Genomic DNA, 26,475 nt, shown 5'->3' on the forward strand with positions numbered 1-26,475 from the left:
AACTTATAAAGAAGCCGATGTGCCCCACTGTCCTCAGACTGGACTGACATGCCAACATCATTTTGCTGGTAGCAATCTACTGCCACTTCCAGTGCAGGGCATTAACTGCCTACATTTAAAAAAATATGAATGATATATATTTTTGCCACAATTGGGAAGGAATATTACATGAACAACAGAGTACAAGGAAGAAGAAAATGTTCTAGAATTGAATGTGGTGATAATGGTACAACTCTTCTTGATATGCTTGAATTATTGAATTGCATGCCATGTGGATGAAGTGCTAATACAACTGTTTTTAAAAATGAATAAAAAGCCAGCCAGTGTGCCACAGGGCAGCAAGATGCTGTTTTGTCAGCTGAGGTCAGAGTCTGAGGGCAGCTGCTCTCTGGCGGCTGGGTCCAGGGGGTGAGCTCTTGGATCAATAGGAGCTGTCTGGTCTGGGGCAGCCACGACAGCAGTGTCTGTTGCCGATGCCTCTGCTAGTTTCAGCTCTGAAGACAGAGCTCCTGCCACTCCTGAGCGGGTCATCCGTTTGTCTCAGAGAAGCTCTTTACAACCACCATAGCTGCTTGACCTTTGGTTCCAAGTTCAACATTCCAAAACAGCATCAGCACCCCTTATCAGCCAACGAGCGCTTCCTCAGCATGGACAAGAGGGCCACCCCGTACCACTGCAACACGACCCTGGGGATGCTGCACCAGAACAGCATGACTCAAGGGTCTATTTATGAGGTGGACAAGCAAGACTGTCACAAATTCTGTACTACTGGCATCCACAGCCACAGCCATTTTTAATTTGATAGCCTCACATCCTAGGCCTCTAGACAAGATGAAGCTGAGCAAATTCTTGGGATGGACCTAGCCTAGACCTTCAGCCTCCCAGTCCTGGAGGAAACGTTTGCAGAATTGTGACTGAATATAACTGGTGAAAGTGATGTGTGTTTATTTTTTGTTTTGCTGTTCCATTGCACTCGTCACAAAAGCCGCTTCTCTTTAAGCTATTTATATTGGAAAACTAAAGTGTCTGCTAGAAAATTAAATTAAAAACCTGAAGATAACAAAAGAAAAAATACATTAGAACAATGGTGAAGATGGTAGAGGGAATCAGCAGTGTTTCTGTGTGTTGTGCATACGGTCACTATGGGTCAAAACCGACTTGATCAGCACCTAACAAGAGGACACGCTCCACTCCAGACTCCTTCCTGAAGGCAGTGATGTCCTAATTCCTGCTTCTGAGATGGCTCCTTTTATAAGCAACAGTGCTGGCAAAATTGACCGGTACCTTCATTAGAGGCCCATGGACCTTATCTGCATGGTGCCAGCCAGTCGTTTGATAAGAATGACAAAGACTAAGAGCCATACTAAATATATTGCTGAACTATATATACCTCACATCATATGCAAAAAATAATAATAACTCAAATACATCAAAAATCTAGAATTCTTATAATAACACACATGGAGAAATATTCATGGCCTTTGATTTGACACTTGTTTCGTAATATGATATCAAAGGTGTGAGTAACCAAAAAAGTGGATGGATATCAAAATTAGAAATTTATCTATCAAAGGACATTATCAAGAGAGTGAAAAAATAACCCCAAAAGTGAGAGAGAAAACAGCGTCATACATATGATTAAGTCCTAAAGCTCAACTGACAAACAGGTAAAGAACTAGAGTTGACATTTCCCCCAAGAAAATTATATGCAAATGATCAATAGCACATGAAAAAATGTGCAGTCATTAGTCATTACTGTTTTCCATTGAGTCAATTCCAACTCATAATGACTGTATATGGCAGAGTGAAAAGGCCCCATTGAATCTCCTAGGTCGTGATTTTTACAGATGAATTAGAATCAATAATGGCCACATTTTCACAACAAACACCAAAGTCAGCTGATGAAGAAATTAAATTATTCTACAAACGTTTTCTGTCTGGAATGCAGTAAAACAAACAAAGAATCAAGCTACACTGATAATGACTAGTGATCAGAATGTGAAAGTTGAAAAAAATAAGTATATGTATTAAAAATAGGCTTTAAAAAATAGCCTTGGTGATAGAAACTGCTAGATATCATGTGATATAATATTGTAAGACCAACAGCTTTGTCTTAGCAAATACCTTTTTTAAACTACATAAATATAACTATATAAACATGATAAACCTTGTCAGAATCAAATTGAGTGCATTTATGCAAAGGGACAATGTAGAAGTCTTATCAGCAGCTAAAATAATGCCAGGAGCCAACTGTGGACGTCTGAGGCCATCAAGTGCGTACTAGGCCAGGGTGGCCAGAGAAACAAATCCGGGAACACTCATATATATGTGTAAGAAAGAGCTTTATATCAAGAATTTTTTATATATCAGGAAAACACCCCAGCCCAGTCCAACTCAAGTCTATAAGTCTGATACGAGTTCATAAGTCCCTCTTCAGACTCATGCAGTCTGTCTGAAACATTGATACAGAATTCAGGAATATCACAGGCCAGGGGTGCAAATTCTAGTGGATCCAATGGCAGTGGATGCATGTCCAGGGCTATGGCCACCATCAGGGTCAACCAGGAGGAAGGTGAAAGAAGAGAGGGGTTAGGGAGAGGTTCCCAGGACCCTTTTTATGACAAAGTCATGGCCACAAGGAGGCCCCATCAGGCTGTGACCTGACTGACAGCCTAGAATCCACCCCTACACTTTTTATATCTTCAAATTGACATGGAATTATGTAACTACCACAAAGTATTTATATGTAAGTTGAAGCTGGAAAAAATTAAATTCACAAAAACCAAAATACAAAATACCCCACCTGAATTTAGAAAACACCTCAAGAATATATTACATGTACTGAATACTAAGGACCAAAGACCAGTAATTTCTTATATGACATCAAGTATATCATATATGAGGAAAGAAAAGGTCATTAAAAACATGGCAGGTGAGGGGAGTGAATGTCAGAAGAAACTCGTAAACTTGCTCATGAATGTAGAGTGGCTAAAGCAAGTGGAAGAAATGATGGAGCAAAACAGAACATTTCAAAAGGCAACTCAAGAAGACAAAGTAAAGTATTATAGTGAAATGTGCAAAGATGCAGAATTAAAAAGCCAAAAAGAAAGAGTGCTCAGTATTTCTCCAAATTTAAGAACTAAAGAAAATATTCCAGTCGAGTTACAATATTGAAGAATTCTATGCCAATACTGAATTTAGCAAAATACTAAATTATGCAGGAAGCATAAAAATATGGAAGAAATAAATGAAATCATGGTCTCAAAAAGAAGGGGTTAAAGTTTAACCATTTTAGAATCCAGAACCAAAGCTATAGATGGGAAAAGCCCAAGCTACTGTGAAGGCAGTACCAAAACAAACACGACTCCAGAAACTGATGGAACACCAATGGAAACATTTCAGCTCACCGGTATGTGGCTGGAAGCATTCACAAGTCGCTGTCAAGAAATTTGGAAGAAAAAAAGAAGAAATTTGGAAGACTGACTAATTGATCCATATTTGTGTCCATTCCAAAGAAAGGTGAACCAACAAAATGCAAAAATTATCAAACAATATAGGAATATTTCTTTCGATTAAAAAAATTGTTGACGATAACTCAGAAATGATTACAGAAGGACATAGACAGGAAGCTACTGAATAAGCAAACTGGGTTCAGGAGAGGATGTGGTGTGAGGAACACCATTGCTGACATCAGGTGACTTGGCTGAAAGCAGAGAACACCAGTTAGATAGTTACCTGTGTATGGCTGTTTGTGTGTGCGTTTGTTTGTATAACTTTGCAAAGACCTTTCTGTGTGGATCATAACAAATTACAGATAACACAAAGAATGGGAATTCCAGAACACTCAATTGTGTACATGCAGAGCCTATACTTAGACCTAGATCCAGTCATGGAACAGATGGAGGGTAAACCACATGGTTGAAGTCAGAAAAGGTGTGAGTCAAAGTTGTATCCATTCACTATGCTTATTCAATCTGGATACTGAAACCCCAAAAGCTGTACTATATGAAGAAGAATGAGACATCAGGATTGGAAGAAGTATTAACAACCTGTGAGATGCAAATGACACAACCTTGTTTTCTGAAAGCAAAAAGAATTTGAAGCACTTGTTGATGTAAATCAGAGACTACAGCCTTCAGTATGGAATGCAACTCAAGATAAAGAAAATAAAAATCGATACTCAATGCCCATCTCTAGACAATTCGACATCCCCTCACAGAGGGGTCGCAGGGAAGAGGTGAGCCAGTCAGGGCGCAGTAGAGCACTGGTGAAACAACTGTCTTCTAGTTCTTTGGTGCTTCCTTCCCCCGACTATCATGACCCCAATTCCACCTTACAAATCGGATTAGACAAGAGCATGCACACTGCTACAGAGAAGAGCCCACAACACAGGAAATCCAGGATAGATAAACCCCTCATGGCCAACAAGGAGAGTAGAGATACCAGGATTAGGGGAGGGGAGGGGGAGAAAGGGGAAATCGATAGCAAAGATCAACCTAGAGCTCCCTTCCAGGGGGACAAATAATGAAAAAGTGGGTGAGGAGCAGCGGAGGATGATGTAAAATATGGAAAAAAATAATCTATAACTTATCAAGGGTTCATGAGGGAGGGTGGGCAGGGGAGGAAGCGGGGAGAAATGGGGAGTTGATATCAGGGGCTCAAGTGGGAAGAGAATGCTTTGAAAATGATGATGGTGGCATATGTGCAAATGTGCTTGACACACTGGAGGAATAAGAGATGTAAGAGCCCCCAATAAAAGCATTTTTCAAAGAAAGAAAGAAAATATCTTCAAAACTGTACTAGATGATGTCATGATAAAAAGGGAAAAGATGGACGTTATCCAGGCATTTTACTTGAATCCACAGTCAGTGCCCATGGAAGCAGCAGTCAGGAAGTCAAGCAACATATTGCGCTGGGAAAATCTGCTACAAGTGATCTCTTTAAGGAATTAAAGAACAAAGATCTCACTTTGAGGACGTAGGTGTTCCTGACCCAAGATATGGTATTTTTATCTGCCTCAAAAGTATTTGTAAACTGGATCACAAATAAGGCAGAACAGAGAAGAACTGATACATTTGAACTACCGAAAATTACCAGGAACTGCAAGAACAGGCAACCCTGTCTTGGAAAGAAGTATTGCCAGAATGCTCCTTTGAATCAAGTATGAAAAGACTGTTTCGTGTGTTTTGTGCAAGTTATCAGGGGAAGCCAGTCTATGGGAAAGGACATGATGGTTGACAGCCATCGAGAGAAGACCTGCAGCGTGAGGAACTGGCAGTGCCTATAACACTGTGCTCAGACACAGCGTCTGCTGACAGGGTTGCCAGGAGTTGGCGTCTACTTGATACCAACTAACAACAAGATGGCGCTTTACCCCTCCCCCCTCAGAGTCCTAGCACGATGAGTTGGAATTGACTTAATAGCAATAGATTTGCTTTTTGCTTTTGGAGGCTCCATGGATAAGCACTTGACTCCTAAACAAAGGTCTGCAGTTCGAATCCAACCACCACTCTGTAGGAATAATATAAGAATGTGACAGACTGTTTCCATAAGTATTACATATTTGGATATGCTATGGAAGAGTTCTCTTCTCTCCTATAGGCGACTATGGTTTGGCATTGATTCAATGACAATCGGTGATATAGTACAGTATAGTGATTCTCAACCTTGTGTGTGTTGTATATGAATCACCTTAGACCTGTGGTGTCCACTTGAGTAATCACTAGCCACAGGTGGCAGTTGAACACTTAAAATGTGGCTAGCCCAAATTACAAAGTGATCTAAGTATAAAATGCACACTGATTCAAGAGCTTGAATATAAAATATTCAAAATGTTCAACAATGTTTATATTGATGACAATTCAAAAGGAAACGTTTTGGTTATATTGGGTTAAATAAAATATAAAATTAACTCAATGGGACCCCATGTGTTGTCAAGTAGAAATGCTCCATAGGGTTGGTGGCTCAAAAGCTTTATGCTTAACTAAGGATTTACAGGGAAACCATAAATATCATCACCAGGGAAAACATATGGTGTAGTTCTACCCTGTAATAAGAGGAATTGCCAAGCATAGAAGAAATCAATAGCAACTGATTTGGTTTGGTCTGGGTTTAATTTTTACAAAGGTGTGATACAAAAATCAAACTCACTACCATCAAGTTGATTCTGACTCATAACAATCCTATAGGCCAGGATAGAGCTGTCCCTTTGGGTTTCCATTATGATAATTCTTTACAGAAGTGGAAAGATGGGCTAAGATTCTCCCATGATATGATATAGCATGGTGTGTCCAACCCCATGGGATTTTCTGGGAAGCGGCCACGCAGTTGTGGAAGAGGGTCATGTACTACTTCTTTAATCTGCTCACAGATGGATATAACTGAAAAAGGTTTCGTTTGGATGTGGCCTACACTTACTAGAGGTTGACATTGTGCAGAAGCTAACTACATCTCTTATTTTGTTGGCTATGGATCCCAGGTGCCCTCACTGGATAACTGAGCTTGGATTCAACTCTTCATCCACCAGACTGGTCTTTCTGCTTCTTTTTCCTGCTTCCTGCTCATAACCCCTTACAGCTCCATGAATCAGAAGATGCCTTTAGCCTCCATAGGATTTATGGACTTGCATCAGAGTAGACTTGAACCTTCTTCTACAACTGTGGGAGCCAGTTCTTGATATGTCTCTATATACATTTCCATAAAAACAGCACTGGTTTTGCTTCTCTAGAGGGCTCAGGCCTAACACAAGCACGGCAGGTTTGAATTGTTAACTTTAGGTAAGCAGCCTATCAGAAACTGCTTGATCGCTAAGGGGGCTATTGTTAATAAATTCATTTCTCTTATTTTTACTTTTTAAAAATCTACCTACTAGATCATTTAAAATTACAAATGTGGCTTGTGTTTATTCCTATTCAACAGCATTGTCCCAGATACTTGTGTAATATATTGACTCCTGAGTCTCACTTTTGGAGATTCTGTTTTAGTGTGTTCCATATTAAGGCCAAAGATCTGTTATATTTTACCTCTCTAAGCAATTCAATTGGTAAATTAGGATAGGAAACATTTCTTTATTTTTCCCCATCATTTTATTAGGGGCTCTTACAGCTCTTATAACATTCCATACATCCATTGTATCAAACATATTTGTACATGTTGCCATCATTTCCAATACATTTTCTGCTTGAGCCCTTGATATAAGCTCTTTTTTCTCATCCTTACCCCACCCTCCCACATCCATCAATTATATATTGTTATTATTTCCTATTTTACACTGTCCTTTGTCTCCCTCCACCCACATTTCTGCTATCCATCCCCTTGGCAGCAGTTGGGGGAGGTGGGGAGGGAGCTATACACCCAATCTTGTGATGGGTTCCCCTTTTCTCACCCTTCCCCCTCCCTGACCATCCTCCTACCCTCATGATACTGCTACTCCCATTACTGTTCCTGAGAGGTTTATCTGTCCTAAATTCCCTGTGTCCAGAGCTCTTATCTGTACCAATGTGGGTTTTCTGCTCTAGCCAGATTTGTAAATTAGAACTGGGTCATGGTAGTGGGAAGGAAGAAGTATTTAGGAACTAGAGGAATAATGTGTGATTTGTCAGGTGTATAATACACCTTGGTTGAATCATCCCTTCCTTATACCACTCCTATGGGAGGATATCCAATTACAGATGGTCTTTGGGTCTCCCCTCCAACCCCCCTTTTGCATCAATATAGTACATGGCTTGTTTTGGATCTTTTGACACCTGTTGCCTGATCCCATCAACACCTGATGATCACACAGGCTGGTGTGCGTCTTCCATGTGGGCTGATTTGCTTCCCTGCTAGCTGGCCACTTGTTTGACTTCAAGCCTTTAAAACCCTAGATGCTGTATCTTTTGATAGCCGGGCACCATCTGCTCTCTTCACCACATCAGAGTGCCAGGTTATCAGAACCAAGTGTCCTTGTGCTAAGGGAGGCTTTAAGTCGAGACCCAAAGTCTGCCTGCTATCTTAATACTTATCATATAAATATATATACATTGGCCTCTATCCCTTTTATTATAAATATATTTACACATATACATGCCTATAGCTCTACCTCTATAAATAGCTTTTGCCTCCTATTTCTTTCCTCTATTTCCTTTCACCTTTCTCCTATCCCACTGTCATGCTCACCCTCCATTCGGCTTCTCAGTATTTCCTCTCAGATACATTCTCGATCACGCTCTACACCGTGTGTACCCAGTATTGTCATCTGTCTCAGTGTGCTCCCGTGAGGGGACATGCCTTGAGCTGTTGTCAGCCGTACAGTCTTCGCTGTGCCTGAGCAGCTCTGGGCAGGCTAGTCGTACTCCAGGCTTGGTGTGCAGATATGGGGTCTAGACCATCTTTCTCTTTTCCCTTCTTGGTTTGCTTCCATGTGGGCATGGCATGCTAGTTCCTCCCCAGCCTGTAGGTTTCGTGTTGTCCTCTGTAGCACATATGTCAAGGGAGGGGGTCAATTGGCTCTGATTGGGGCTGGCCCTGTAGCCCCATCTTTGCATGCATTTCTCCACGTGGTTACATACATTGCAGATTTTCTTGACTGTAATCATGAAAGTAGATTTCCAGATTTTTCTCCCAGAGCCACTTGATGGGTTTGAACTTCCAATTTTTTAGTTTCTGATTGCACTACCAGGACTCCTTTTGTAAAATAAATAAATAAGGTCTTGTAAATGTACTAATATAAAAATGTCTATGATATTTATCAGGAAAAAGGGAAGTTAAAGTAGAACATATAGATGCTATTTGTGTATTTAAAAATTTACATACGAGGGTATGTCAGGAAGTATTGGTACAAAAATCATTGAAAACTTATTTTTATAAAGCCTTTTATTGCGTGCTCTTACAGCTCTCATCACAATCCATTCATCCATTGTATCAAGCAATTTGAACATATGTTGCCATTATCATTGTCAAGACATTTTCTTTCTACTTGAGCCCTTAGTATCAGCTCATTTCCCCCCAACCCCCTCCCTCCCTCATGAACCCTTGATAATGTAAAATTTTTTTCCATGTCTTATACCGACTGCTGTCTCCCTCCACCCATTTTTCTGTTTTCTGTCCCCATGGGAGAGGGTTATATGTCCATCACTGTGATCAGTTGCACCTTTCTCCCCCCACCCTACTGGTATGGCTGCTCTCATTAATGGTCCTGAGGGGGTTATCTGTCCTGGATTCCCTGTGTTGTGAGCTCTTATCTGTACCCGTGTACATCCTCTGATCTATCCAGATTTATAAGGTAAAATCGGGGTCATGATAGTGGAGGGAAGGAAGCATTAAGAAACTAGAGGAAAATTGTGTTTCATCAGTGCTATACTGCACCCTGACTGGCTCGTCTCTTCTTTGTCACCCTTCTCTACGGGGATGTCCAATTGATTACAGATGGGTTTTAGGTTTCCACTCTGCTGCCCGCCCCCATTCACATTAATATGATTTTTTTTTACTTATTAAACAAAGAATCAAAATGGGAAGTCATTGTTTCTTGACCTTCCTCTAGGTCTATACACTTCTGAACGCAGTCTTTCTGTCTCTGTATACTTCCCTGAAAAATACTGCACTAGGACTTGCACCACATCCAAATGGCAGTCGGGCATTCTTGAGGAACTCAGCTGGTGTTCTTGTCGATGTTCTTTGAGTTTGGGGAACAAAAGAAGTCTAAAGTCAGGACTTTAGATTTGATGGGATAGCGTTTGCCCACGAAGTTTCCATAGGACGGCCCATGCTGCCCTTGAAGAACGAGCAGACAGAACGTTGTGGTGGGAAAAATATCTCAGCTCCACTTTCCTACTCTTCTTTCCAATTTCTTAAAATTTCTTCCTAATAAGCCCCTGTGATCATCCTGTATCCTATGAGAAAATAGATTACTCCTTGAGAATCTCCAAAAACAACCACCATAACCTTTTGGGCTGACCCCTCTGCCTTGAACTGAACTGGCCCCGCTAAGTCCCTCAAAGGCAACTGTTTTGATGGGACCGTTTTTTGAAGGCACAGTAATGAGACGAAGATAAGAGTCTTATTTAAGAGAGTTGGGCTTCTAACAACAAGGTCAGCAGCTCAAAACCAGCTCTGTGGGAGAAAAATGAGGTGTTATACTCCAGCAGAGTTACAGTCTAGGAAAGCCACAGGGGCAGGTCCACCCTGTCCTACAGAGTGCTGAGTCAGCACTGACTCGATGGCGTGCGTTTACTCATTGCAGAGACATGTCTAAATGTTTTGTTTGAAATAAACTTGTACATGAATGAATTGAAACCTTTGTAGCAATCCCTCTTTATTACTTGACCTCCTATATTTGTAGATGCATAGGAAGTTTACAAAGTTGTTCACTGTGGTTAGTGTTTGAGAATAAAACTGGAGATTTTTCTCCGGGGTGTGGAAAAGAATTTACATTTTAATTGTTATATCCTTTTGTACAATTTTACATAGTTGGCTACTAGCAGAAAAGTTATGTTTCTAGATAAGCCAGTCTGTTTTTATAGATTTACGTCTCCAAAATCCTAGGCAGCAGTTCATCTGGCCTACAGTCGATATGGGTTGGAACTGACTTGCTGGTGGTGGGTTATGCTGTACAGTTTTACTTTTCACATTTTGAGCAGATTAATTTCTATTGTGCGTTACAAGCCCAAGCCAACCCTCTGTCATCGAGTCAATTCCAATTCGTACCGACCCTAAAACACAGAGAACTGTTTCTTAGGGTCTCTGAAACTGAAAATCTTTACAGAAGCAGACAGCCTCATCTCCTTCCCTTGAAGTGTCTGGTGGTTTTAGGACCGCCAACCTCGTGGCTGGCAGTCCCAGGCTTAACCCACGGTGACTTCAAGGCTCAATATAAAATAACTACATAATCTCCAGCCAAGGAAATACTTCATCATGTTGGTTTGCTTTACACTACTGAATTTACATTTGAACTTTTGTCTTCATTCTAATTCTATAAAAGGTCATCATATATATTCATTCAACTAATTGTTATTGATTGTACTTAGGTACAACCTGTTTCACGTCAGGCATAGTTCGTCGAAGTTGTTGCTCCTTAGAATCCAGGGTGACAAAACTTCATCTTCATTTTGGATATGTTATCAGAAGGGACTAATCTCTAGAAAAGGACACCAGGCACAGTAAAGGAGTCCAGGAAAAAGAGGAACACCCTGTCCTAGGGGAAAACCATCTCAGTTATAATAGTGATGAAAAATAAAATTTTATTTGGCACATGCAGTAAAGAGAAAAGAGCAGTGGGAAACACCATCAAAGAAAGGACTATTCAAAGAGCAATACAGGATTAACACTTTATATGCATAATTCGTAAAAGAGTCCTGGTGGCACAGTGGTTAAGCATTGGGCTTCCAATCTCATTAGTTCAAGTCAGCAGTTCAAAACCACCAGCTGCTCCACAGGAGGAAGATGAGGCTTTCTCCTCTCTCCTCTGAAAAGTTAGTCTTGGAAACCACAGGGGCACACTGGCTCCACCCTAACCATAGAGTCACTTTGAGTCAGACCTGAGTCTATGACCGTAAGTTTGATTTTTTACACAAAGTTGGTAGTGGTTTGGTTCTTTCAAAGCATAATTAAGCATAAACAGTAACTTCTACAAAGTTCTTTGTCAAAAGCTTTGTGATAAAGGCCCTCAGGAGGAGTCTTCTGTAGATTTATGAGGCCAGAATTGGGGAGGATAAAGGAGATAGCCCTCTTCTCCTTGCATGTCTTGGTCTCCCCTCCTTATTCTTTGTGTACATTCCTGCTTCATCTGTGTACCCCACACACACTAGTAGGGAAAGCAGAAAATAAACAGAAACACTTAAGTAATTTTAACTACTCGTCAAACAATTGACTGCCATCAGTTGAGGTTTCCCATCATTACAGGAGACCACCTTATATATCTAACAGAGGAGCTGGTGGTTTTCAACTTTCCACCTTGGGGTTGGTACCCCGTGCCTAAAGCACAATGCCACCCATAGCAATTAACACTACTTAATTTTCATTATAAACAAGTATATTTAAAAAAAACCAAGTATATAAAGAAGTTGAGACTGGCTAGGGGCTGGGAGAGGGAAGAGACAGGAGGGAGGGAAGAAGAGAGTGGGAAGAAAATAAGTAAACATCGCATATGGTAGTGGGTGTTAATGGGACTCAATGGCATCAAGTCAATAATGACTCATAGTGACTCTACAGCACAGGGTACAAGTGCCCCTGTGAGTTTCTGAGACTGTTTATGGGAGTAAAAAGCCCATCATTCTCCTACAGAGTTGGCTGGTGGCTTTGAACAGCTGGCATTGCAGATTACAGGAAAACGTGTAAACACTACCCCCAGGACTCCTCCTTAAAGGGGTACTGTGACTGACCTGATGAGAGGGACTGTGACACTACATCAAATGCATTTCTTTGTTACTCTATTTCACAAAAGGGGAAATATATGCCAAAATAAATAAAGTTTAAAAAACCTTTAAAGAGGCTTGAAGGTAAACAAGCGGCCATCTAGCTCAGAAGCAACAAAGCCCACATGGAAGAACACACCAGCCTGTGTGATCGCGTGGTCCCGAAGGGATCAGTTATCAGGCATCAAAGAACAAAAAATCTTATCATTGGCTGCACACCTCCATGATACGATCGTCGAAGACAAACGGGTGCATAAGCAAATGTGGCGAAGAAAGCTGATGGTGCCCGGCTATCGAAAGATAGTGTCTGGGGTCTTAAAGGCTTGAAGGTAAACAAGTGGCCATCTAGCTCAGAAGCAATAAAGCCCACATGGAAGAAGCACACCAGCCTGTGCGATCACGAGGTGCCAAAGGGACCAGGTATAAGGCATCATGCATGCACACACACACACACACACACAAAATATATATATATATATATATATATATACCATAGTGAATGAAGGGGGAAGTTCAGAGTGGAGACCCAAGGCCCAAGTGTCGGCCACTGGAGATCCCCTCATAGAGGGGTTTAGGAAAGATGGGTCAGTCAGGGTGCGAGGTAGTACCGATGAAGAACACAGCTTTCCCCCAGATCCTGGATGCTTCCTCCCCCAACTACCATGATCCGAATTCTACCTTGCAGGACTGGATAGGGCAGAGGTTGTACACTGGTACATATGGGAGCTCGAGGCACAGGGAATCCAGGGTGGACGATCCCTTCAGGACCAGGGGTGTGAGGGGTGATGCTGGAAGAGTGAAGGGTGAGTGGGTTGGAAAGGGGGAACTGATTAAAAGGATGCACATGTGACCTCCTCCCTGGTAGATGGACGGCAGAGAAGGGGGGGAGGGAGACTCCGGATAGGACAAGATATGACAAAATAACAATCTATAAATTATCAAGGGCACATGAGGGAGGGGGGAGTGAGGAGGGAGGGGAAAAAAAAAGAGGACCTGATGCAAAGGGCTTAAGTGGAGAGCAAATGCTTTGAAAATGATGAGGGCAAAGAATGTACGGATGTGCTTTATATAATTGATATATGTATATGTATGGATTGTGATAAGAATTATATGAGCCCCTAATAAAATGTTTTTTAAAAAAACAAAAAACTTTAAAGGTGAGAAAAGTATCTAGCCTTAAAAACCCTCCTGATTCATTACCCCTCAGATCTGAACATTGGTATGAGAGGCTATAAAAGGAGAAGTAAAACTGAAGCAGACTTGGATTCTTTAACATTACAAGTTCGTTTCAAACAAAAACTAAGTTGAGATCTGAATGTTCTAGTGTTGAAAGGTTGTTTGTTTGTGTGTGTGTGTGTGTGTGTGTGTGTGTACATGCACATGCTCATTCTCATTTACTCATTAAGGCAACAGTTCCTTTTGAATGTCATTCAATAAAGTATTTTGGGCTGCTTCTCAAATTAATCTCTTATGTACTGACTATAACTAATTTAGTACAAAGAAATTAAATATAGCAAAGTTTCCCGGTTATTTGACTTTAAACCTGTTTTCTCCTCTGTCAAATGAAATATTTACCTGCCAGATTTGCTGTGTGGGTAAAAACTGGATAGGATAATGGGGTGCACAGAACTGTACCTGGCACAAGAACTACTGAGACAGACGACCACTAGTCACTGTACTGCCATCTTATTGACTCCTGAATGACCTGTCTCTCTCCCATACTCTCATGTTTTGAGATCAGAAAATTGTAATTAATAATATTACTTTTGATGTTTAACCAGGATATTACTATTTGGTTATAATATTCTAATAACCAAATATAATGAATGCTGTATCCTGTAATGCTCACTAACTCTAAAGACTAATAACATTAATTTTGCTTTCTGTTCATGCTTGCTTAAGTGCTAGAAAAATGATAAATGAGGTTTTTGTCTTTAAAGATGAACTGAAATGTCCACTCAGCACTGTAATCAAAGAATCACTTTTTGATTTTAGCAGTCCGATTATAACCAAACAAAGACTCTTCCAAATTATCGAGACATTACAGTGGCTGTCATTTAGTTGAGTCCGAAACACTATCAGAAAAGGGCCGCCGGGTGAGCTTCAGCAGAACCTACCTGCCAGCAAGGCGGGTCGCGCGGGAAGAAGCAGTGCTGAAAAGCAGCTTCCCCGGCGGTTGAGCGCTCAGAATAAACGCGGGCCTTTCACACATTTTTCAAAGAGGACTTTTGCTGCCAGTTTTGCATCGTGTCTTTAGCAGCTGCCGCAGGGCTTCAATGGCCGCAGCCAGCCAGCTGGGTGGTTTGCAAGGGGGTCACGCACGGGGCCGCCCAGCACTGAGAAAACGCGAATGGGCGCGGGCTGCCGCACCGCCTCCAGCTACGCGGTTCGAATTCTGGCGCCACTCCCGCGCCACGTAAGGACCAGGCACTCCCGCGTCTCGCAAGCGACGAGTGGCGGCGTCTCGCGAATGGGCGGGCGGACCGGCGGCGCGCACGCCACGCCCCGGAACTTCGGCGCGCGGCCGGGACAGGAGAAAAAAAGCCGCCGCGCGCGCTCCCGTACGTTGGTCTTTCGGATGGTCCCCGCCCCCGGCGTTGCCCGTAGCCAATAGAAACGGGAAGGAGGGACAGCCTCGTTCTGACGCTAGGAAGGTTATATAAGGGACTGCAGGCCGCGCAGCCCGGTCTTTTACGTCCGGGTTTGGTAGCTGGTACGCAGCAGGTGAGTACGGCTCGCGGCGGAAAGCGGAGAGACGGGGTCTGGGTTGGGTTGTGCGGGATAAGGCTGCGTAGTTGTGTGGCTGTTGCAGGGATTTGAGCGTAAAACACGGTATTTCAGACGGCAGCCTTGTAAATGCGATCCGTGCGCGGCCGTCACGGCTCCTAACGTTGAGTCGCAGTAGCTTTGCTAGGCTTGAGTAGGCCTCTCGTGAGGTCGAACGCGTCGTGGGGGCGGGGATCGGGCTGCTAGCCCAGCCGTCCCTTCGCGACTGTTTACCACCAGCTCTGTGTCGACTCAAAGCTACCCCACGTGTGCAGAGTAGATATCTTCTGTAGGGTTTTCAAGCTCTCTTGGAGGCCGGTCGCCAGGTTTCCTAAGAGGCCTCTGGAGAGGCGCACAATACTGGCGAATGACATCCCGTCTTTGCCGAGCCAAATGGCTACTTCAGAATAGGCCCTGTACAAGAATACAGTCATTGTGTCCCCAAGTGGCAAGTGACCTTTTGTGTAATTTGGATTAAGGGTGGGGAGAATTTTAATGCATAAAATTTTGAAATGTGGCATTCCATAAATACCCTCAATCTTCCAAACCTCTGTAGGAACAATGGCAGTGTCTCTGAGTGTCATATCGAAGCAATGGTGTGGAGATACCAAGGTAAAGCCTCATTAGTTATTGGTAGACTTTAAGCAAAGGGGAGAAGCATATTTCCAGGGATGGAAATGATTCATCTTAAAACATTTGCTCCCATTTATAGATGCAAAAGAAAATGCCAAAGCGTCAAGCAAAGTATTGCCCGGAAAATTCCTTATGTAAAACCTGATGATCTTAGGTATGTGTTCACCGAGTAATTTATGATTGGGAAGTGCTCAGTGGTGTGATGGGTTTTGATTTGGGCTTACACCCCTGTTGTCTTAGGTTCATGAAAGCGAATGGGCCTATTTTAATAAGGGCTTCTGTTGAGTTTCTTTTATGTACATTTTGTGTTCTAATCTTAAGACCCACTCCATGAGCCTTTTAAAAGATTGCCTTGGGCATGTTCTCGAAATTGGTCTGATCAATGATGAAGCATATCCCGAAGCTGATTACCTGAAGATAAGTGTATATACGGATTCGGCTTCTGAGAGAAGGCCAATTTTTTGTTTGCCTTATGTGTCTGAGTGGGCTGTCTGCTGGTAGCAGTCTGGGGAAAGGGTTCATGGGGTTTTTCTCTTCCAACAGTGAGGTCGCTGTCTAGACATTGAATGAAAAGAGACCTGTTTCTGGGACATTACTAACCGAGGCATTAACTGTAAGTACTAGTCATTTGTAAGGAGTAGGTTGATATTGTATCCTGGGTCTTATCAATGATGATCCTATCCCGAACCTGAATAGACTGTTGAAAAAAGTTCATACGGATCTGGCTTCTGAGATGGACTCTTGAAGTACAGTACTTAAATTTTATTTTGAAGGGGCTATTCTAATGTTAATACAGATCTTTCTCCTTTTCTCTAGGAATAGTTCCGAGAGATTTCTTGTGAAAAGCTGGTGGTGCAAAGCTCAAGAAAAACTTTTAGAGTAACATCAATTTTGGAGGGCTGGGTGTTATAAATCCTGGATCTCTAGATCAAGTTTCTTATTATTTATGTGGTTGTGTCATGCTACCTGAAACCACAAGCTATCGAATAGGCTTGGGGTATTTTTTCCCTATACTTGATTTTTAGTGACCTCTGATCACTTGGATTTAAAATGTAAATTGTTATTAAAGACTGATTATTTAGAGGCATAATATGTACATGTAAGAAAATTAAATAAATATGCTATTTTGCTATAAGGCTTTTGGTGATTTTTCTTATGCAACTTTGTAGGATAGGACAGCATTTTAAGGTGTGAATAGACTGCATTTGTGTCTTTAAATATGGGTTAATCTCTTCCTCCCGAATCCAGTCACAGCCATTGAGCAGATAGCCAACTCAAAGAACCTATAGGACTGCAGAACTGCTGTCCGGTGGTCTCCAAGAGAAAGTCCCCATCTCCCAAGGAGTAAAAAACTGCCTTTTCATAGCTGCCAAGTCACTGCTAAAAAGAGCAGAGTTGAGAAATAATTGGAGGTTTCTGGCATCTGCCCCTGAAGTTTTTGTATGCCCTCTTCCTTGTGGCCTTATGTCCATTTCATTTGTTAGAACAATCGTAATGCTGTGGTAATAAGTGCATTTGTGGTATGGCATTAACCGAATACGTCAATTCTTATTTACCCAACCTATGGGAAAACGTAACAATACAAAGCTCTGCTTCTGACCAACAGGTGGCCAGGCAGTGAGTCGGCATTCGTGCAGATGGCTGCTCTGAGAACTCTAGAGCACAGCAGCCCTTTACTGCAGGATCATGGTCACATTGGCAATGTGTGTGCCTTTCTGCACTTGAACAAAGCCTTTATTCGAGCCCCATCCCCCAGGATAGTCTTACTAGTCATTTTTAAACGTTGAGATCTCTTTGCCCTAGTTTTCAAATTGTCTGCCACTGCCTAGAAGCTCTTCTCATTTCTCTAACTAACTAGTCCAGTTTGTTTGGTTATGTGCAGCAATCCTGCCTGTTGAGTGATTTCACTTACACCCTATAGGAGAGCACTGCTCTTGGGTAATGGGCCAGGTGCAGATTAAGGATTCCCATACACATTTCTGTTGTATGTGGGCTATAAGTAGGGACCTAACAGTTGAAACCAGGAATGACCTTTTCCTGGAATCAGCTGCCTCCTGAGAAATGTCTTGCTTAAACTCACCCTCTAGTGTTAACAGCACAAATTTCATTTCTCTTGTCTAAGCACTAACCGTTTGGATTAATGAAAACATTTTAGTATACTAAAATTAGGAACATTGATGATTAGGGTGGTTTTTTTTTTTTTTTACTGAGTAATTGAATGGTGCTTATCCATGTGTTTTGCTTCACATACCACTCTACTATGTTCCAGTTTGTTGGTGTAATGACCATGCAAAAACTCAATTATGGGCTTCATTAATGAAGTTACAGGTTATAATGCAGGTGAGAAATGGGATGTAGTTTGTTATAGACATGATCCAGGATAAAATATAGGTGTCCATAATTTGCAGGTCACCGCAAAGAGCAATATTAGCCATTGGGGGTTGCATCTATTCAGAGGCATGCCACTCAGCTTTAGCTTCAAGGATCAGCAAGCCCAGCACTCCTAGTTAGTGCTGGAAAGGAACTGACCTGCCCAAAGGCCACTGCTGCTCTGGTCTGGGAATTCCTTTGTTCTGATTCTGCTGATCCCTGTCACTAGTGTTACAGCTGTCTTCCTGCTTCAAGGAAGTTTACTGTGCAGAGATCCCAGGGTCCAGAGTATAGCCTCCACTTGACAGGAATGAGGTTGGCAGTCGCAAATCTTAATGAGCAACTTCCCCTCTCTTGCTCAGGCTCAAAAGAAGAGCCACATTAAATTCACTGTACCACAATGTCCCTGAGTAACAGTTTAGTAGCAGGAAGTGGGATTGCTTCTCTGAGTGGAACTGCTTTTGCAACTAAGGAATTTTGGTATTCTTGATAGTAACCGGCTAGTTTATACCTTGAAGAGATTGTTGGTTCATAAATTAGGTACTCTGAGGGCGATTCTGAGGACTCGGAAACAAAGACAAATCTATATTAGGCCTATAAAATGACTACCAAAATCAAGATGGTAAACGTGTATTGCTCCCAAAAGTATCCTATAATTAGATATACATTAAAATTAACCACATGTTGATTGGTTTTTTAGCTAGATATATGTTGAGAATGATGTAAAGAGTTGAGGGGAGAGCTCTGAGCTGGTATGAAAATGTTGAAGTCATTAGCAAGTGTTTGGTAGATTTGAAATCATAAGATTAGACTACCAAGAGAATGAAGAGAAGTGGCTCGAGACATGAATTCTGAAGCATTCCAGCATCAGAATGGTGCCATTTTAGTTAAGATCTTAGAGATTATCCCAAGAAACAAAATTTGAGACAAATCCAGGGGCCATTTGGAAACCAAAGAAGTCCAGATGAATTATAGAGAGAGGGGGAACTAAGCAAGAGATCAGGATGATGAGGGGTGGGATGTTGGAAAGATGCATAGTTTTCATGCAGAGCATTGGTCCACATAAAATGTCTGCTGACTACTTGTATCAGATGGGGTTATCTAGGATGTAATTCAGGAAATGTGATAAAGCATTTTCATAAGTCATCTTGCACTTGAAAAATATAGTTGGCTAGAGACAAAATCATTGGTTTGCTTATTGTGTGCCATTGAATCATTTCAACTCATATCTATAAAAGAATAACGTTATCCCATAGCATTTCGTAGATTAGTCACTAGTGAAAAGCCCTGGAGTTACCACAATTAAAAGTTCAATTTGCTAACCATAAGTTCAAGTAGAAACTATTGGCTACTTGAAGGAACTTGCTGCAGAGTGACAGTATGAAAAATATGTACCACCAGGATTATAGGTTGATTTAGCAGTGCTGTAAAGTGCCAGCTGAGACTAGAATACAATTTAAAGTTAATGAGTAGCAAGCAGTATTAGGTCAAGATAGCACGTTCACACATCAGTGGATGGTGACAAAGATGGTGGGGTCCTCCCTCATTCCCACATCTTCCTAGTGATCAGAAGTGTTTCCAGAACCCAGCCTCCCCATCCCCTGTACAACACCTGCTTTGCCTGAGGTTAGACCAGTAGCTTCATGAATCAGGTGCCAGGTGTACAGTCCCAGGGTCTAGATGTGAATGAACTCCACCTTATTAGACCAGCAGAACAAAATGCCAAGTTTCTGGCAACCCTGGGACTAGCAAGACCTTTCACAACCAGACTGCCCACTGGACCCAAAATAATCCCTTTCAAGAATAAGCTCCTCCCTGGGAGATGGACAACAGAAAAGTAGGTGAAGGGAGACATCAGTGTAAGATGTGACAAAATATAAATTATCAAGAGTTCATGAGGGAGGGGCAGATGCCAGGGGCTTAGGTGGAGAGCAGATGTTTTGAGAATGAGGACAGTGAATGTACAAATTGCTTTACACAATTGATGTCTGTATGGATTGTGATAAGAGTTGTATGAGCCTCTGATAAAATGATTTTTTTAAAAGAATAAGCTGAATCATCCACCATTTTTGTGGGCTCAAACCACTTACAAATCAGGTGCTCTGACGCTGGGTCACACTTCAACCTGCAGGAACTCCTTAACTCCTTCCCCACATTCTGTCAACTCCTTGCCTGGAAGAGGGTGCCTGCTTTTACCAGGTGTCCTCCCACAATTTTATTCCTTGTTTTTCATTTTTCCTTCTTTCTCATTTTTTATCCTTTTTTTCCCCTTTGCTTTTAATTGTCTTTTCCTCTTCTAATTTCCCTGTCATATTGTTTTCTTTTTAGTTAAATTCTTTTTCCAGTTTGTCCTAATTGTTTTACATCTTCCTTTTTTCCATTATCTTGGGGTTTTTCCCCCCTCTTTTTATCTTTTGTGTGTTTCTTTTGTTTTTCTTGTCCTACCCAATAAGAAACAACCTTGCCCACATAGCCCAGCTATGTGCTCCTGCATCCCCACTGACTTGCTGAAGATCCCTGCCTGGTCCTATACCACCGAATCAGTAGCAGCAAACACTAGCCAAACTCACCCTCATCTGTGCTACACAGTGATCCAAGCACTAGCAAAATAAAGCACATACATCAAACAGTGAACTAAGCACACATAGCTATCACACCAGGCGTGTGTAAGAATTTACTAACATACAATCGTTAATTAAGAACAAATGTCTGGAGACAGCAGTGTGAGAAGAAACAAGATAGAGTGGTTCAAACAAGTGACCAAAACACAAAACCCGAAGACCTTTCTGAGGAGAGAGAGGCGTTCGAATTACCTGATAAGGAATTCCAAGATAAAACATTTAGGGACCATAATCAGATTAGAGAAAGATCAAGAAAGCTACAGATGAAAGCATGGAAAACAAAAAACCTTAGACAAATTCAGGGAAATACTACAAAAATAGACAAAGTAAAAGAAAAATTAGAAACTACAAAAGTAGCAAATATTCAGAATTCTATATTTCAGAAAAAGTACATTGAAAGCAAAGGAGTACACTTGAAACAATGAAAGGTCAAATTAGTAAGCTTGAAAACAAATAATACTAAACTGCTAAAGAAACAATCAGGCAAAAATTTTTTTAGGAAATATAAATTGTATCAGAGACTATCAAAAGGAATAATTTACATATGATTGAAATTCCAAAGGAGGAAAACCCCCAGCTCACCCCGTGACCCCCCAAAAAAGTACAAACAAAATTGATAAACAGTTGTTGAAAGAAAATTTCCTTAACATTATGAAAGATAAGACAATGCATTCAAGAAACTGATTGAACCCCATACAGGATAGACCTCAAAAGAAAATCCAACCAAGACATCATAATCAAACTTTCCAAAATCAAAGACAAGAGAAGAACACAGAGGAAAAATGAAAAGTTACAAAGAAAAACAAGACTAATAACTGATTTTTCAGCAGAGACCTTAGAGGCAATTGCCAACGAAGAATTATATACTGAGCAAAAGTGTCCCTTAATATGATGGCAAAATTAGGATATTTCAAGTAAAAAGAAATTAAAGGAAGTTGTAAAAACCAGTTAATCTTACCAGAAAGACTAAAGACAGAACCAACAACAGTAGAAACCAAATACATGACAGTATGGCCCAAATGTCAACCCAAAATATTTTTCACCGCTGTGAAGTCAATTCCAACTCATAACCTGGCAGATAGTAGTCCAGCCCATAACCCACCAAACCAAAATCACTGCCATCCAGGGAATTCCAATTCATTGCATCCTATAAGACTCCTCTGTGCATTTCCAAGTCTGCAACTTTACAGGAGTAAAAAGCCTCGTTATTTCTCCTGCCTGGCTACTAGTGGTTTTAAACTCCTGACCTTTCAGTTAGTAGCTCAATGTGTAAACAGATAATGGCAAAAAATAATGGAGGCAGGTACAGACGGCACAGTGCAAGAAGGCAGCACGTGAAAACCTAAATGCAATAATGGCAATCACTAGGTGCATAATAGACATGAGAGGATACCCCCAAAACCCAGAATTTATTTTTCAAAGCTATGTTTATTTAAATTATTTTACAAAACAGCTCTATTACCTTCAACGTTCTCTCCATTACACTTAATACATTTATCAAATCTGCAATCCCATTCTTGGGAAACATTACAGCACCTCCGTCATTTTTTTCTTCACCTCTCCTACAGTCTTGAAATTGCTGTCCTTTCCTGTCCCTCTACATTTACGGAAACAAAATTAGGTCTTGGAGCAAGGACAGATGAGTAAGGTGCACAGAGCAAGAGAGGCATATTTTTTTTGCCAAAAACTGGTGCATTGAGATGGCTGCGTGAGCAGGTGCGTTGTGGTGGCAAAAACCGTTCTGTCTGCCACAAATAGGGCCTTTTTGTCACACATTGTCATGTAATCTTTTCAGAACCTCTAAATAGAGGTTGATTAACAGCTTGACCTGGTGGAACAAACTCCAAATGCATTATCCCCCTCAAATAAAAAGCAAAAACAAATGAGCACCGCCTTGATCATTGATTTCACTTGACGAGCTTTTGTGGGGAGAGGTGACCATAGCTTATTCAACTGACAGGATCGATGTTTGCTTTCAGGGTTGTCAGAATAGCAGCATGTCTCACCACCAGTAATGAGTTTGGGAAAAAGTCTGGGTTGGTTTGGATCTATTCTCTCAAAGCACAGCATGTTTCACTGGACGCTGTTTTTCCTGGTCAGTCAGAACCCAAGGCACAAATTTTGCAGCAACCCTCTCATTCCCAAATCTGTTAAAACTCGTTGAACCGAACTGCAGCATAGTCCAGATAACCTCCCCATCACTTCAATAGTCTGTTGTCAGTCTTCAGGCACAAGTACACAAATGTTGTCGTTTTTTTTTGTCTGTTTAGGAAGTTGACAGACATCCAGAATGAGGTTTGTCATCAAGCAATATTTCACCTTTTTTGAAATGAGAAAACTACTCATACACTTGAGTTTTTTCCAAGTTTTTCCTTGTAAGCCATATTCAACATCAACAGTTTCTGCGGCATTTTCCCCAAGCAGGAAACAAAATTTCACCATTGCACATCTCTTAAATCAGCCATCACAAAAAAATGAGGTTTGAGCAAAACTGCTTTTTCAAAAAAATTCACTGTGACCAGAGAGAACCTTCCCAGGAGACTCCACTGGGTGCACTAACAGAAAGTTACTTGACGCCGGCTGTTTTCCATTTTGGGGGGGTACCTCCTCATATGGGCTGAGTACGTGTAGGAGAGGGAGGATAAGTATGCCCACACACATATATAATTTTGACAGGAAATCTTTACAGAGGTATTTATTTTTTGCAACTATATATATGACTGTGATGGACCAGATACAAAGGGCAAAATTATGAAAACTTATTAGACATAACCAAATACCTTGAAGGAATGAGACACTGGGTCTGCAGACTCAGGACCATCGTCTCTGGGGACACCAACGTCAATTGACATAGTCCATAAATTCTACATTCTACTTTGGTGAGTAGTGACTGGAATTTTAAAAATGTGTGAGCCACTAAGGTTTAACTATTGGCCTCTTCCTGCCTGTAGGGAATGAATGATCAATATCGACTCATGAAACAGTGCGATGAACTAATAGATCGTGGCAACATCAGTTTCTATGACCCTAAGAGTTACCAGTCTCTGACTCTATGACCAAAAGAACTAGATGCTGCCCAGCTGCGACTATCAACTACTATGAAAGGGACTGCCCTAGACACTTCTGGGTAGAGTGAGAGAAAAAGGTAGAGCATAACTCAAAATCATGAAAGATCAGTTGACTGACCAGACAGACTGATGGAACACCCAAGACTATGGCCCTTAGTTGTCACCCTTTGGGTTTGGAATTGAATTCACCCTCATGAACCAAAGTTCAGTCAAACAGTAGACAAGGAATGACAGTACTTTTGAGGTGCACATATCTTTTTTTTATAAACATCTTATTAGGGACTCATACAACTCTTAATCACAATCCATACATATACATACGTCAATTGTATAAAGCACATCCGTACATTCTTTGCCCTAATCATTTTCAAAGCATTTGCTCTCCACTTAAGCCCTTTGCATCATAAGGTGCACATATCTTATAATAGTTTGGAATCAAAATGGCAGCATTTATCAAATGAGAAAGGACAAAGAAAGAAGGAGGCATGAGACAGGAAATACAGAGAGGAAGTTGGATGGATGATACTACCTTGAGGGGATTACAATGAATGAGATAAAACAGTGTGTATGAATCACTGAATTATAAAACTGACCATCTGCTATATAAACCTTCACTCAATTCTAAAGTTTAAAATAAAGTTAGCTAGCATAATTCTTCATTGATTCATGATAGTTATCTATTAAGACTAGACAGCAGATCACTGGATTAATTCGAATTTGGGAATAAATAGTCCAGAGAAAGAGAACAATGATGAGCCAAGAGAGCTGATTCAGATAAAAGCACGGTTGAAATTAATGATGCCGAGGTCCAGGCTAGTTAGAAAAATACATAAAGCATGGAAAAAACTGACGTGGGTAATGACAAAGACCAAGAAGTACCGTGGAAAGAGGCTGATGGAGACATGGTAAACTAAGCCTTTTTACATATCTTGAAATGGTTTGGTTGTAGCTACTAATGAAAAGGTTGGCAATTTAAATCCCCCTGGTAGCACCACAGAAGAAAATCTAGGCAATCTACATCCCTAGGAAAATGCTGTGGAACCATCTATTCTAATACATGGTCACCAGAACTCAGAACCAGTTAAATGGCTATGAAATGACTCGGCGTATTCTATCCTGGTTATTGATTTCTCTCTCTTTGGCTATAGAGTGTGAATTCCTTAGATAGCTGTAAGCATATCATATAATATAAATAATAATCATCCCATTATGGTCATTTTGCATATGAGGAAGCGAAAACAGAAAAGTAACCCAATGAAGGTCACACAGGAAGTGGTAGAACCAGAATCTAAAACATGAGTAGTGTAAGTAAAGAGATTGTGTTCTCATTCACGCCTCTAAATATCTTCCTCAAAGGAGTAGCTCACTAAAATGCTTTTCTAGAAGGAAGAAAGGAGAACAATAAAATAAAACACTGCAATGCAGCAACAACTAAAAAATGAACTTCACAATAATAAAATTCCCCATCAATGTGGTTTGGGTAGAGAAAGTCTTCCCTAGTCATTTTGAAAGACCCTTCTAAGTTTGTATTCAGATTCTTGACTTGTCTAAAGTAACCCAGCGAGTAATTGGCCAAAATGGCACCCAGCATCTTTTATTTCTATCTCAGTTCAGTGCTCACTTTCCCAATAATATGGCACCGCTGTACAAATGCTTCAGAAAGGTGACCAAGCACGGCAAGGAAATTTGGAAGACATCTACCAGGCCAATTAACTGAAAAAGATCTATATTTGTGCTCATTACAAAGAAGGTAACCCAACAGAATACTCAAACTATAGAACTATAGCCTTGATATTGAACAAAGTAAAATTTTACTTCTGATCAACAATGGTTGTAGCAGTACATTGACATGGAGCTGCCAGAAGTTAAGGGCAGACTCAGAAGAGGACACAGAACAAGGAGTGTCATTGCTGATGTCAGAAGGATCTTGGCTCCAAGCAGAGACTACCAGAAGGCTGTTTGCTTGTGTTTCATTGACTGTGGAAGGCACGCAACTGTGCAGGCCATGTAGTCTTCCTCTTACATACTGTGGACTTGTTCTTAGGAGAGACAAGTCCCTGGAGAAGGACATCATGTTTCGTAAAGTGGAAAGGTGGCAAAAAAGAGGAAGGTCCTTGATGAGATGTGTATTGACCCCATAGCTGCATTAATGGGCTCAGGCATAGACACAATTGTGAGGAGGGCGCAGGACCTTCCAGTGTTCCATTCTGTTGTGTGCAAGGTCACTATGGGTCAGAACTGACTAGATGGCACCTAACAACAAAATGATACCTTGATTTTCTTTTCCAGTAAAAATGTAAATTTTCCAAAAAAAAATTTTAATTTTCCTCAGAATTTATCCATCTGAAATAAATTGTACTTTTATGCCCACCTGAGGTCACAGGACTTGCAGGCCTTACAAAATTCCTTCTGAGAGATTCTGGTGATCACCATGAGTATGTCTCATATATATTTACAAATAGATATTTTCCCAAAGTCCTTCCTTATGCCCTATTACATTGGGTACCTCCATTCATTTAATAGACACCCTGATGATACCGTGATTAAGCATTGGACTGTTAACCACAAAGTTAGCAGTTTGAAACCACCAGCTACTCTGGGAAAAGATGAGGCTTTCTACCTCTGTAA

The 26,475-nt window shown here is 41.1% G+C and overlaps 2 long non-coding RNA genes and 2 other non-coding genes across 4 annotated transcripts in view; 3 read left to right on the forward strand and 1 right to left on the reverse strand.

Moving 5' to 3' along the window:
- Positions 1–14,822, reverse strand: part of LOC142452843 (uncharacterized) — a 97,957-nt gene extending 83,135 nt beyond the window's left edge. Inside the window, exon 1 of the long non-coding RNA XR_012785348.1 lies at positions 14,507–14,822. This is a non-coding gene — a long non-coding RNA (uncharacterized LOC142452843). The remainder of the gene's footprint in view (positions 1–14,506) is intronic.
- A 262-nt stretch (positions 14,823–15,084) lies between these two features.
- LOC142453470 (uncharacterized) lies at positions 15,085–16,905 on the forward strand. The gene is made up of 5 exons (XR_012785383.1): positions 15,085–15,113; positions 15,712–15,767; positions 15,868–15,942; positions 16,332–16,401; positions 16,605–16,905. It is a non-coding gene; the product is annotated as an uncharacterized LOC142453470 (long non-coding RNA).
- On the forward strand, positions 16,166–16,237 carry LOC142454022 (small nucleolar RNA SNORD50). Its single transcript, XR_012785560.1, has one exon. It is a non-coding gene; the product is annotated as a small nucleolar RNA SNORD50 (small nucleolar RNA).
- LOC142454021 (small nucleolar RNA SNORD50) lies at positions 16,452–16,523 on the forward strand. Its single transcript, XR_012785559.1, has one exon. It is a non-coding gene; the product is annotated as a small nucleolar RNA SNORD50 (small nucleolar RNA).
- Positions 16,906–26,475: the final 9,570 nt, after the last annotated feature.

This window comes from Tenrec ecaudatus, chromosome 7, assembly GCF_050624435.1.
Source record: "Tenrec ecaudatus isolate mTenEca1 chromosome 7, mTenEca1.hap1, whole genome shotgun sequence".
Lineage (NCBI taxonomy): Eukaryota > Metazoa > Chordata > Mammalia > Afrosoricida > Tenrecidae > Tenrec > Tenrec ecaudatus.